Source organism: Lactuca serriola, chromosome 2 (genome assembly GCF_051521515.1).
Source record: "Lactuca serriola cultivar US96UC23 chromosome 2, Lser_US96UC23_V15, whole genome shotgun sequence".
Lineage (NCBI taxonomy): Eukaryota > Viridiplantae > Streptophyta > Magnoliopsida > Asterales > Asteraceae > Lactuca > Lactuca serriola.
In genome coordinates this window covers 112325119-112338348 of record NC_136409.1, presented here as the reverse complement: position 1 = coordinate 112338348, position 13230 = coordinate 112325119, and positions in this window count along the sequence as shown.

Sequence of the window (13230 nt, the reverse complement as noted above, 5' to 3'; positions counted from 1 at the left end):
AAACCCATACAACCCAAACTACCCATACTCAACCACCACCCAAATTTAACCCCACACCCACTCAACCTGAACCCACCAAACCCACAACACCCCCAACTTCACCACCCCCTCCATCTCCAGAAAATGCCTCCGATGGCGAAAACCCTTACCTTGGTGGGGAACACATGAACTTTGATTCGGTCTACTATAGTCTGTTTCAAGTTCAGAGTGACGAGGAGGATGATGCTCCAGTGACAAAGAAGCATCTCAAAGAGCTTAACGAGAAGGTTGACCTACTTCTCGCCTCCTCTTCCAACCAGCAGTCCTCTCTTTCTGAAGCTGCCCTTCAGAAAATTGTTGACGCCTTCTCCAGGGCTCAACATGATTCGGTGGCCTCAGCAACTGCTGCGATTGATGCCTCCACCAGAGCCTGTGAGGCTGCGACCGAAAAAGTCGATAAACTATTCTCCGACGCTTCCGTCCTGCTCAAGTCCTTGCAGGAAAGCGCCGACGCCCCCAAGACAACTTTGGAACCAATTGTTCAGCAATTGGCCAAGTTCGTCTCAACGGAGTTGTCTTCGTTCGCTACACTCCGACAAAATATCAGCGACGACAACTCGGCACTTCGTGCCTCCATCGATGCCCGCCTAGCTAAGCTACAAGAAGATCTTGCAGCTGAAAATTCTTTGATGGACATTCTGGCGAGCAAGACTACCGCCCTCAAGGTCAAGAGCACGCAACTTTCCAACTCCCAACAACAATTGGAAGCTCTTCGATCCGAAAGGGAGGTGATCAAAACGTGTGTTTCGGATGTCCACGCAGCATTATCCAACATCCTGGAAGCACACGATCCCATTTTAAACCATTCGGTGAGGCGTACCCTCGCTGAAAATCTCTCCCCGACCATGGACCTTCTCAGCAAAATCGAAGGCCTACCGAGTTTCGTGTCCATTCCGAAACAAGGGGGAGATGAGAAGACAGGATCGAAACCACCTCCTTCCTCCAAAGCTACTCACACAACCGAACCACCTCCGACCGGTCAAGCTTCGGGTTCGGGTGTGGAGAACAAAGGCAAACACTTAGCTGAGGAAGAAGATGAAGATGAAGACAAGGAGACCATTGACGACATGTTAAAACAGAAGAACAGTCGCAATGTTGACGATGATGCCAGTCGTGTGGCGCGAGAGGCTGAAGAAGCCGAACGCAAGCAAAAGGAAGCCCACGATCTCCTTGAGAGCCGAAAGACTCTCTTCCCTGCCTGGACCAGGGAGCGTATGATTAAAGAGGCCATAGAAACTCCCAGCATATTATGGCTCGAGCCGGTTATCTCGTTCGACTGCAACAACACTGTCGATTCGTAGTTCGATATGCCGCTGACTCGAAAGGTGTTCATCTTCCACGCCTTCTCTAACATATTTGAAGTCCCTCACCCGAATGCTGAGCTTGACAGGGAGCTCATTGACTTTTATCTGGCGGGTGCTCGTCCACAATACCTCACTTGGAGCGCCCAGAAGATTGTAAACGTTCGGGTGCTGAAACCTTACACTGAAGGTCGTTTTATAAACGTTCGCTTCAAGTTGATTCGGGGATCTACAAGAACTGCTCATATTATCTCCCTGGCAGATCTACCGAATCTAAATCCTCATGATTGGATTGTCCTGTATAATATCCTTTTGACCAATGAAGCCGAATATGGTCCCATTATAGACCATGTCAAAAGGATGTTAGCCTGCTACATCATGGAGGTTGCCCTAATGGATCAGGAGGTCGCCACAGTCTTCAAAAAGAAACCGAAGATTGCTCCAGTGGGATCGGCCAGTGATCTCAACCAAATGCAAATGGGCAGGATCGACCCGAGACGCAACTCGGTTATGTTCACTAGAGCGGAAGGACAGAAATGTCTCTTCGCTTTAGCTGACAAACACCTTTACACCACAGCTTGTTTGGAGCATGTGCTATCGATTGTCAAACGGTGTAAAGAGAACTCGGCTGATGACATCAAGTACTTCAACGACATGATCAATTGGTACATCCGGTTTAGACAGACCATTCTCTCCATCACCAAATGTCTGTTTAGCACCGTGAAGAAGAAGGTACCTGCTTCAGCTGCCGGCCCAAGTAACAAGTGAAGGTCTCGCTCCAAATTGACGCAAAGGGGGAGATTGTTGGGCTGAAGATTGCGTCTTTTGGGCTCGATAGTATTAGTTGTTTTGTATTCCGGTTTGGGCCTGTCCAAACCGAGAGCCTTTTATGCTTTGTATATAAGTTAATGCTTGCATGCATATTAGGTTAACGATTTAGAGATTAACGAAATAGCGATTCATCTAAGGTACAACAGGTTTCTTTAATCGTTCTTGTAACCTATCAATCCTCTACAGTTGATGTTCTTAATCGAGCTCTTCTGAGGATTTTGTTTAATCATTCGACACGTTTGATTCAATCTTGTCTTGTTCTTATTATTGCGTTCATACAGTTTTATATTTACATACTTGTTCAAGATCTAATCGATCTTCATAGATTAAAGGTTGTTTTAATCGCATCAGTAACAAATAAATTTATCCACAATTCCATCAACTCATCATTAATTTTAAATAAAGATATGCTAAATATTTAAAATACCAACACATAAGGAAATGATGTTGACATTCATCTATATGACACATTTATACTGTACTTAATTTAATTTGTATCCAAATACTTTTCGTGTCAAGAAAAGAGAATCCATATGAACTATATATATATATATATATATATATATATATATATATATATATATATATATATATGACTAGGTTTATGTGTTTCTTACATTTATTGTGTGTTAAATACACTAATAGGATTAAGTAAAATTATATATTTATATAATTAAATAAAGATAGATGTTAAATGATTTTCATAATTGTATGTATATTAAATGATATTCATAATTATAATTATCTTTTATCGAAAATAATTAAATTCGTCATTAATGTCAGCAATAACATTCTTTGACATTAATTCACATCTAGGTTTTTATGTATGAGTTCGTGTTTTGTTTATAAACCCACTCACTTAAAGTATAACAAAGTTGTATTGAATATGAAGAACCAAAGTGTATTCTATTAGAATACACACTCATTCTGTTAGAATATAGTCTCTTTCTTCTAGAATAAACTCTCATTCTCCATGTTCAATGCAACTTTGTTGTATTTTGAGTGAATGAGTCATGAAACAAAATACAGCCTTATATATTAAAACCTAGATGCAAATTCATTCTGAAAAAAATAATTATTGCTGATATTAATAATGAATTAAAATAGTTTACACAAAAAATTGTAATTATGGATATCATTTAATATACATATAATTATGGAAATCATTTAATATCTATTTTTATTTGATTAAATAATAATTTAATTTTTACTGAATTTTTATTGACATATTCTAACATACAATATATATATATATATATATATATATATATATATATATATATATATATATATATATATATATATAACCCTTATTAACAAGAAACCAATTAACAACATAAAATTTTAATTGACTAAGTAATTGTATCATCATAAATTTTTCTAGTTGACGTCCGAGGGAGTAGGGACAATGCAATCAAATTAGTAATTAATTAGTTTCATTCAACTTTTAGATTTAGTATCTCTAAATATTATTAAAAGAGAACCTTTAATTCTAAACTGAAGAAATCAGGACCATTGATTGCATTTCAATCATATATTTTCCACCTTTGGATTATTTAATGACATCATCTTTGTCAACCCATTTATTTTTGTCAATAAATTTTATAAAACATATATTACGTTTTAAATTAGAATTCCATTAACGATACTTAAATCTCACCAAAAATAAAATGAATTAAATTAGGAATTCTATTAATGACAATTAAATATCATCAAAAATAAAATAAATTAAATTAAGAATTCTATTAATGACAATTCAATCTCACAAAAAATAATAAAATACAAAAATACCCGGCCTCCCTCAATTCTTTACATAATATATCTAACCTAAGTTTTGTAGCGGAGAAGAAAATGGTGGAAAACATGTTGTTTTGATTTTTACTTAACGATTTAGATTTGTAATCGAACGATTGGAATTATAAATACATCAGATAAAGGTAAGAAAACAAGTAACTCAAATTCCACTTGATAACTTTTTAGTGATCTCATATATGTTTATTTCTTGATAACTAATATTTATACTATTTATCGATATTTATGCTAAATTTGAAACAACATTAAAATGATTGTTACTCAAGTTGCTTGATTTTTTTTAGATTTCTTGTAGGTCGAAATTGGAGTTGACAAACAACAGAAATGGTCGAATTCATCTGGGTTCTTGTGAACGTAAGTAAAATATATTTTGATTTTTATGTTACGAGGGTGTCAAATTTTGTGGTTTAAAAATTAATTGTCACAGTTGTGTTATTTAGAAATTTGAATCGGATATTTCTATGGGATTCCCCATTTTTTTTCATACTTTTGACGAATTGTTCATTAAGTTGAGCAATCAAATTATAAACGATCGACTCATACACAATGTATGTCATATCCTTTGCTTTTGGTTGTTAAAATCACAAATTTGTTTTTTTTCGTTTTTTTTTATGTGTTAGGATTTGAGACTTTGATTTGGATACCTAGAAATTTTGTTTGGTCTACCTGTCTACTACCTGTTCGATGAAATGCTTAAGGGAACAATATTGGGATAAACTTGCGGCCCGGTTTAATTTACTTTAAAAATATATTGGTTTAAATTACTTAAAAAATATACTTGTCGATTTTTGTTATCCTTTACGGTTTAAATTTGTATGTTTCTCCTTAAAGTTTCATGTTTCATCCCTAATAGTTCTTTGTTTATGTTTTAATTATAATGTCTTCTTTAACCCTTGATTACATTGGTTAGTTTCTCATACTAAGTTTTATTTGAAAATTATCTTTAATTGCAAGTTATTACACTATCTAATACCCCAATAATCTCTAATATTTGTATAAGATGGTGACAATTATTATTTTTTATTGCAGCTTCTCTTCATATTGATTGTCGGATGTGATTTGAGTTATGGAATGTTGCGACTGAGGGGATTCCACATTGTGGGGCGTTGAAATTCATTACAGAAGGAGACATGATTTATATAAATTATTGGTTATTGATGGAAACATTTAATTCTTGCTCATGTAGATCAATAAATATTTTACAATATGTTCTTTTAACCTTATATTAGGACCTTTTTTGAAAAAAAAAATTGTTGTTAATATTAAACTTTGAAAAAAAATAGTTCATACTCATGCAAAAATAATTTTTTTGGATTATTTTTAGTTGATATAGAAAGTTATATTTTTTGTATATTGAAACTCATTTAAACGATTGTTTTCTGGAAAAAAATCATTAATAGCATTAAACTTTGCAAAAAAGTTCATTAATAGCATCGTAGTTTCAAGAAATGACTTTTTCGTATTCTTTTTGGCTAATCTAGAAAAAAAAATCTACATTAGAGCTAATTAATAGGATTTTTTTGAAAATATTTTATTAATGGAAAGTATATTTTTATTTTCTTTCGCGTAATAGACCATTTATGTAAGAAAAACATTTCAAATATGGACCATTTGTGAACTTTTGTTCACATGTGAACCATTTATGTAATATATAAATTTAATTGTTAATTAGTAGGTCATTAATATGACAATTTTCTAGGGAAAATTTGTTTATAGTGTTGAAATTTGCAAAAAAAAAAAAACAAAAAAACAATAAAAACAAAAAAACAAAAAAAAGTAGAATGATAACAATATATTAATTTATTTTGTATATATATATATATATATATATATATATATATATATATATATATATATATATAAGTTTTTAAATAAGACATAACAAGATTATCACCTTATAAAAATAAAAATAAGATAGCAACCAATTAATTGATTTTTTATTTCAATATTTCATTATTATCTTTAAACGATTAATTATGTTCTAAAGTTTTGTTATACGAAAATTTTGCCAGATATATAAAAGTAATCATGTTTTAATTTTTCAAATTATAAAAGTAATCATGGTTTACGTTTTTCATATATGAAAATCATATTACGGAAAAAATTGTTAGCATCTACCTGTTTTAAAATAAATTTCACATACTATTTTAGTTTTTAAACAGATATTTTGACAAAATAACTATTTTTTTTTAGGATTAATGTATACTTATATATGAATAAGAGATGATACCAGAACAATATATTACGTGTTCTTTAAAGTATAGCATGTTCCTACTAAGAACATATGAAAATTTGCATTCATAAATAAGTCTCATTTTTTAACCAATTTGCTAATATTTATTGCAATACACCCTCCCTGTAAACATTAAGCCCCTAAATAGTTGTTTGAAACTTATCATCAAAAGAAACTATTTGGTATCGTTACATCACTAATAGTCAAAATAAACTATCTAGAGATTTGGTCTAAGGTTTCCTTTATGTCCGCATGAAGATGACATGTTACCATTCAAGCTGATAAGAAAACAATTTCTAATCAAATTATGTTTCGCGATGGCAATCAATAAAGCTTACGGAGAAACAATTCCAAATGTAGGTATTTATCTCCCAGAATCGGTTTCACGCATGGCCAACTTTATGTGGCATTGTCTAGAGGGATATCGCGTGCCAATACAAAAGTATTAGTGAACTCTGACGAACAATTCAACGACAATGAAGTTTATACATCAAATATGGTCAACAAATAGAATATCATTACTCTGTAGGTATTTATCTTTAAGAATCATTTGGAGGCAAGACTATTTTATATGGAGATGGCTTTAGACAAATTCTTCTAGCAATACAAAGAGACAATTGTTCGGATACTGTGCATGCATCATATTCGTCCAAATTACGGCGTGATGTATAGTTTTACGTTTAACCGTAAACATGAGATTTATTTTGGTTGTATAACTAACATTTGGATGAGACAAAAGCATTTGATGAGTGGATTGTTAAAATTGGTGATGGTAATATTGGCGGCCCTAATGATGGTGAAGCTGAAATTTTTAGAAAACGTTGTTGTTCGCTCTATAGGTGACCATATTCATTCAGTTGTATCCATCGTTTATCTATCCTTTGAAAATCATCTTGATGATCAATCATATTTTCAAGATAAAGCTATTTTGGTCCCTACAAATGAAGAATTTGATGCTACCAATGACTACATTTTAGGATTGATGAAAGATGAAGGGAAAACATATGAGTTCAAATTCCTTACGTGATACAGAGTTACCAGGTTTTTTTTGAGGAATCAATTTACTCTTAAGTTGTGTTGAATGATTTTAAGGCATCTAGAATTTCCAACCATAAACTTACACTAAAAATAGGTGTTCCAGTCATATTACTTTGTAATATCGACCAAACCAAAGGACTATGCAATTGTACTAGATTATAGATTGTTAGGCTTGGAAGAAACGTCATTGAAGCCTGAATCATATATGATAGATTCTTTATGGAGACTACTTATATACCTTGCATGAATTTAACTTTGTCTAATGAAAGAATCTCATTCTATTTTCAGCAGAGGCAATTCCCTATAGTAGTTTATTTTGTTATGGCCACTAACAAAAGTCAATGACAATAATTATCAAATGTTGGATTATACTTGCATAAGCTTGTCTTCACTCATTTTTAGTTATATATTTTTTGTTTCTCGCGTCACAAGTGAAAAGGGATTGAAGGTACTCATATATTACGAGGAAGATTGTCCAACTAATAAAACAAAAAGTTATGTTTACAAAGAGGTCCTTCAACTATTATAGATATTCAAATGTTTCTTTGTTTTTTTTTTTTCAAACATTTAAATGTTAGCAGTAATGCTAAGTCTGTTTATGTTACTTTTTTTATAGTGCCAACTTTTTTATACATTTACATGTATATTTTTATATGTTTCCCCGCGTTTTACGCGGGGTCATAATCTAGTTTCAATATATATGAAAAGTTACTATATTCTTGGATTTTTTTTCTAAATTGTCACGAAATTCAAAGAGCAGAAGGAAATGAATTTAACCACAATTCCATCAACTCATGAATTCTATACCAGTAACAAATAAATTTAACCACAATTCCATCAACTCATCATTAATTTTAAATAAAGATATGCTAAATATTTAAAATACTAACACATAAGGAAATGATGTTGCCGTTCATCCAAACGACAAATTTATACTTTATTTAATTTAATTTGTATCCAAATACTTTTCGTGACGAACAGAATAAAGCTTGTTAAGAAAAGAAAATCCATATATATATATATATATATATATATATATATATATATATATATATATATATATATATATATATATATATATATATATATATATATGATCATTTGATAACTCATTATTTTCCGAGAACCCGAAAACTAAAAGTGGAGTGTTAGATTAAAATTTTGAATGACTTGGATTGATCATGGCATAATTGTAGTTATCACTTGTTTTAATGACATCAAAGACATTTTATAAGGAATTATAGGGACATATTGGGAATTAAAAATATCATTTCCTAACAATTAATAATTAATTTAGTTTATATACCAAACACACATTATTTCTCTCTCTATTCCTCATCAGATCTCTATTTCCTTCTCTCTAACTCTCACGTCCTTCTGCATCTCCATCATCAGTTCGGTAGAGTTCATTGTCGTCGTTGACCTAACCTTGGCGTCCTCTGTCAACTAAAGATCTGAACGGAGTTTCTCTGTTCAAACAATCGCCTTTTCACTCTCCAGGTCTACTATCTCCACCTTTACTCCTCCCACTTTTGGAAACAATCTCTCACCACTTTCCTCATCCTTCCATCCACCACTTCTACCTCTTCCGACGATGAACAACGACCTACTAATCCATTGTCCTTACCTGTCATTTCATCGACAGCGAATCCACGAGCTAAGAGATCGACGTCGTTCATTTTCATCTTCGATTGCAACAGTAATCGTCAAATCACATTTGTAGATCACTTCGATCTGGCGAGGGTCTCTATCTGCCTAATCTCCGAGATCAGATTTTTATGAGCTTGAATCTCACTCTAAATTTGGTATCTGCTGATGAAAATTTAGATATCATTTGTTTCTATTGTTCATTCCTTATCTTTCTTTGACATTTATGAATTGTTTTTTTCCTAATCATTAATTTGAACCTATTTAGTCAATATGTTTTTAAAAATAGTTAAATCATTGTGTTGATTATAGGTATAAAAATAGACAACTGTGTTATTGAAAAATATAGATATTTGTTTACACTCAACATGTTCGATGAAATGCCTCAATGAGAAATATCACATGTTAACTTCACTTTGACTTCATGAATGATGAACCAATTACAATTTAGGATTCTGTCAAAGTCAACATCGGAAATGTCGATGAACTCAAGTACTAACTATATCATTCTACCTAAAGTGGCTAACACTTGAGTTATTGTTTTTTATAGTGTTGTATGACTAGATAAATCTTCATGATATTCATCAAATATGTTAAAGGTTAGTGTCTTGATACATTAATCCTAGTTTTTTTTACTTAACTTATTACTACATTGTGTCCAGATTAAGATTAAGTAAATAGAAAGTCATAATAGTTGTCTGGATTGATTGAGTTAAAAAGAAAATGATCCTAAATCATTGAAACTTAGTAAAAAAAAGAGATATCATGTAAATGTTTGAAATGGTTATGGTTGCAACATATTGAGGTATTGACACCAATGGAGAAAGTCAACTACTATGTTGTCCAACAAAATTTGATCTATCTTTGGTTTTTTGATGTAATAAATTCAAAAAATTATTAAAATGTTGATCATGGATATTTAGCAAGTTCTTATCATTCTGGAACAATATCTGGATTTATGCTCTTGACATCATCTGGAACAACAGTAAGAACTTTTGCAGTTTTTTTTTTCATTTTGGAATGGGAATAAAAAATACATAGTTTTCGAGTTTACGGCAGTTGTAATTGATCTTGGTGCTCTTTTTATATGTATTTTTCTAAGTTGGTGTTTTATTGGAAAGTAAAAAGTTGAATCTTTGGTTACATAAAAATTAGGAAACATTATGTTGGTAAAGAACTATAACCTTTTTGTGTTGTTTTGTTATAGAAAAATATTCCATGATCCATTAATCTTATTTTTTTTCATTACAGAAGTACATTTCTAAAAGAGATTATGAACAATTTGGTATTTTATTATTGTCATGCAATTTGAAAGTTTATAAAAATCATATAATTCATCCATGTAACAGAATTTGAGATTCTTTTGGAAGTTTTGAGTCGAAATTGACATGAGACATTGGTGGATCTATTAATCGTGAGATGGCTTAATTATTATTGATATGATTGGTTGATGCAATATGATTTTTGTTTATGTTTATTTTATCTTCTTTTCTAATAGGACCTTTTGGAGATTATTAAAGAATTGGATGAGTACTTTTTTCGGGCCGTGAATTCCGGCGGATAATGTCGGCTTTGTTGGAGGTTTTGACTTGCATATTTCCTAACGAAACACCCTCAGGTAAAATCTCATAATTTAAATAAATAACTTTCAATTAAATTGCTTGAAACTTTATGTTCCATGAAATGTACAATTGCTATTGCTTTGTGTATAAGTTCTCATTACATGACTCTTTATAATTACAAGTGAATCACATATGAATTACATGTAATTCACATATGAATCACATGTAAATCACATGTAAATCACAAGTGAATCACAAATGAATTACATGTGATTCACATGTAAATCACATATGAATCACATGTAAATCACAACTGAATCACATATGAATTACTGTGATTCACATGTAATTCATATATGATGTAACACCTAAATTTTCACATTTTAAAAACACATTTTCATTCATAATTGTTATAAAACATCACTGTGTCACATAGTCAAATCATAACATCACATCCCAAGATCATAATATAAAAACTCCTCGTGTGTGTACTGATCAAGCTGGCGCCTTCCCGTGATCCTCACGGGTACCTGAAACACATAACACAACACTATAAGCATAAATGCTTAGTGAGTTATCCAAAATACCACACACAATACATACTAGCCACTCGAGGCTATAACTCTGTTTGACCCTCTGGTCAATGTGTCTTAGTAGGACCCTCCACTCCCATAACTCTGTGGGCCCTTTGGCCCCAACTCTGTTGACCTTCCGGTCCTAACTCTGAAAGCTCTAGTACATACATGGCATAAATCACATAGAAATCACATCACACAAAAGCATACAAAATACTCTGTCACATAACTCTAATTACCACTCTAGGTAAAGTATAATGAGAAGAATCACCTCGGGTAACTCGGTAAAATCTCGAACTCAGAAAATCCAATCTAGCCTCCGCCTCCAAATGCAGCTCCTTCCATTGTATATCTCAGATCCAAACTTGCACTTCAAGCTCTAGCCTCCACAAGCTCCTCTCCTTCTTCTTCGCTAACACACCAAGTCACTTTTAGCTCCAAAACACTCACTCTCAAGCTAAGGATGATTGGGAGGCTCTCTTAGGGTTTCACTCACTGATATGGAGGCTGAGAAATGAGCCTTAACATCCATTATATAGTGCACAAGTCCAATGTTAGGGTTTGCGTCTGGACCCATTACGCCCAGTGTACCCAGCTGAGTCTGCGTCCAAATTAAGCGCATGAGTACGCACAACGTACTCCCCAGTATGCCCAACATACTCGTTTGCTACAAGAACTCTTTCAAGGACCACTTCTTGGAAACTTGACAAAATGGAAGGATATAATAGCTTTACTTAGAATTCGGGATGTTACATGTGACATCCCCAAAATCACGGCCAGAAAAGACCGATTTTGTTTATACTTTATAAAAATCAGAGTACTTCATTTTATAAAAAGGTTGCGGAATTTGTTCCCAGAAAAACATGGTAAATACGTTATTAAAACATTTTCGAAGAAACATATTTATTTCCTTTTAAAATGTTTGGGATGTCATCGTTAATACCGAAACGTAAGCATAAAAAGAACTTACAATGATTTACACTAGTGATCTACATCTCTTTTAAATCTCTCAGTGTAATATCACTTCACTTCGTCACCTGTGATATACATAAACTGAGTGGGCCGGGTTGGGAAACCTGGTGAGTACATAGGGTTTTCAACCCACAATAATATAATTATTATGTTCAATCAAACAATCAACCCAATTACCCATCCCCATTATCTTCTTTACTCTTTAAGGATTTAACCTAAGAGTCATTTATCCTGCATTCGTTTATTCCGAAGTCCCTTACTTCCAGGGTTATAGGACTGGCACTAAATCCATAGCCGCCAATGTTCGTTCATAAAGCACTAATTCCATAGCTGCTATAGTCTATTCATCGGGTATTAAATACATAGCTACCAGTCTTTATCTAATAGGTACTAAGTCCATAGCTACCAATGTTCAACAGGTACTAAGTCCATAGCTACCAATTCCTACAGGTACTAAATCGTTAGCTACCAGCGTCTAACTAATAGGTACTAAGTCCATAGCTACCAATTCCCAACAGGTACTAAATCCATAGCTACCAACGTCTAAAAGGTACTAAGTCCATAGCTACCGGTGTTTGTCCCATAGGCACTAAGTCTATAGTTGCCAATGTATACTCACGTCATCTTCTATCTCTCATCATTCATCTACCCATCTCATACCCAACATTTTCGTATATATAAGATACGTATACAGTTTAATTCCTTTAAAACATGTATAAAACGTTCAACCAGCATAGACAGCAAGTATTCAGATAATATGCACACATAACACGTAGTTTATATAAAATACTTCATATCTATGTGTAAGATGAAAGGGACTATGCACTCACCTGGTAAGGTGGTGACTCGGCACTCGGACAGCTCTTCGTTACTTCTTAAAACAAGTTTTCCTTGACCAAAACCTAATATTAATACCACTAGAGTTTAGTTTTAACGTTAATCGCGACTAATTAATAGTCTAGCTATTATTACTATTATATAAGCGTTAAATAACACTCAATACAACTCATAATAATAGCCTAAATAATTATTTTAAGGTCCTAATAATGTTACTATAATTAAATAAAAGCTATATTAAATATAGTATAGGCGTAACTCACTTACAGCGGGTTTTTATGAAAAACCGGGCTTCGCTAGAGCAGCGTTTCCGAGCCGAAAACTTTTCTTCTCGGAGCTGTCGGGCGCTCCGGGGCTTTCTTCTCGTGATAGGGAGGTTCCCT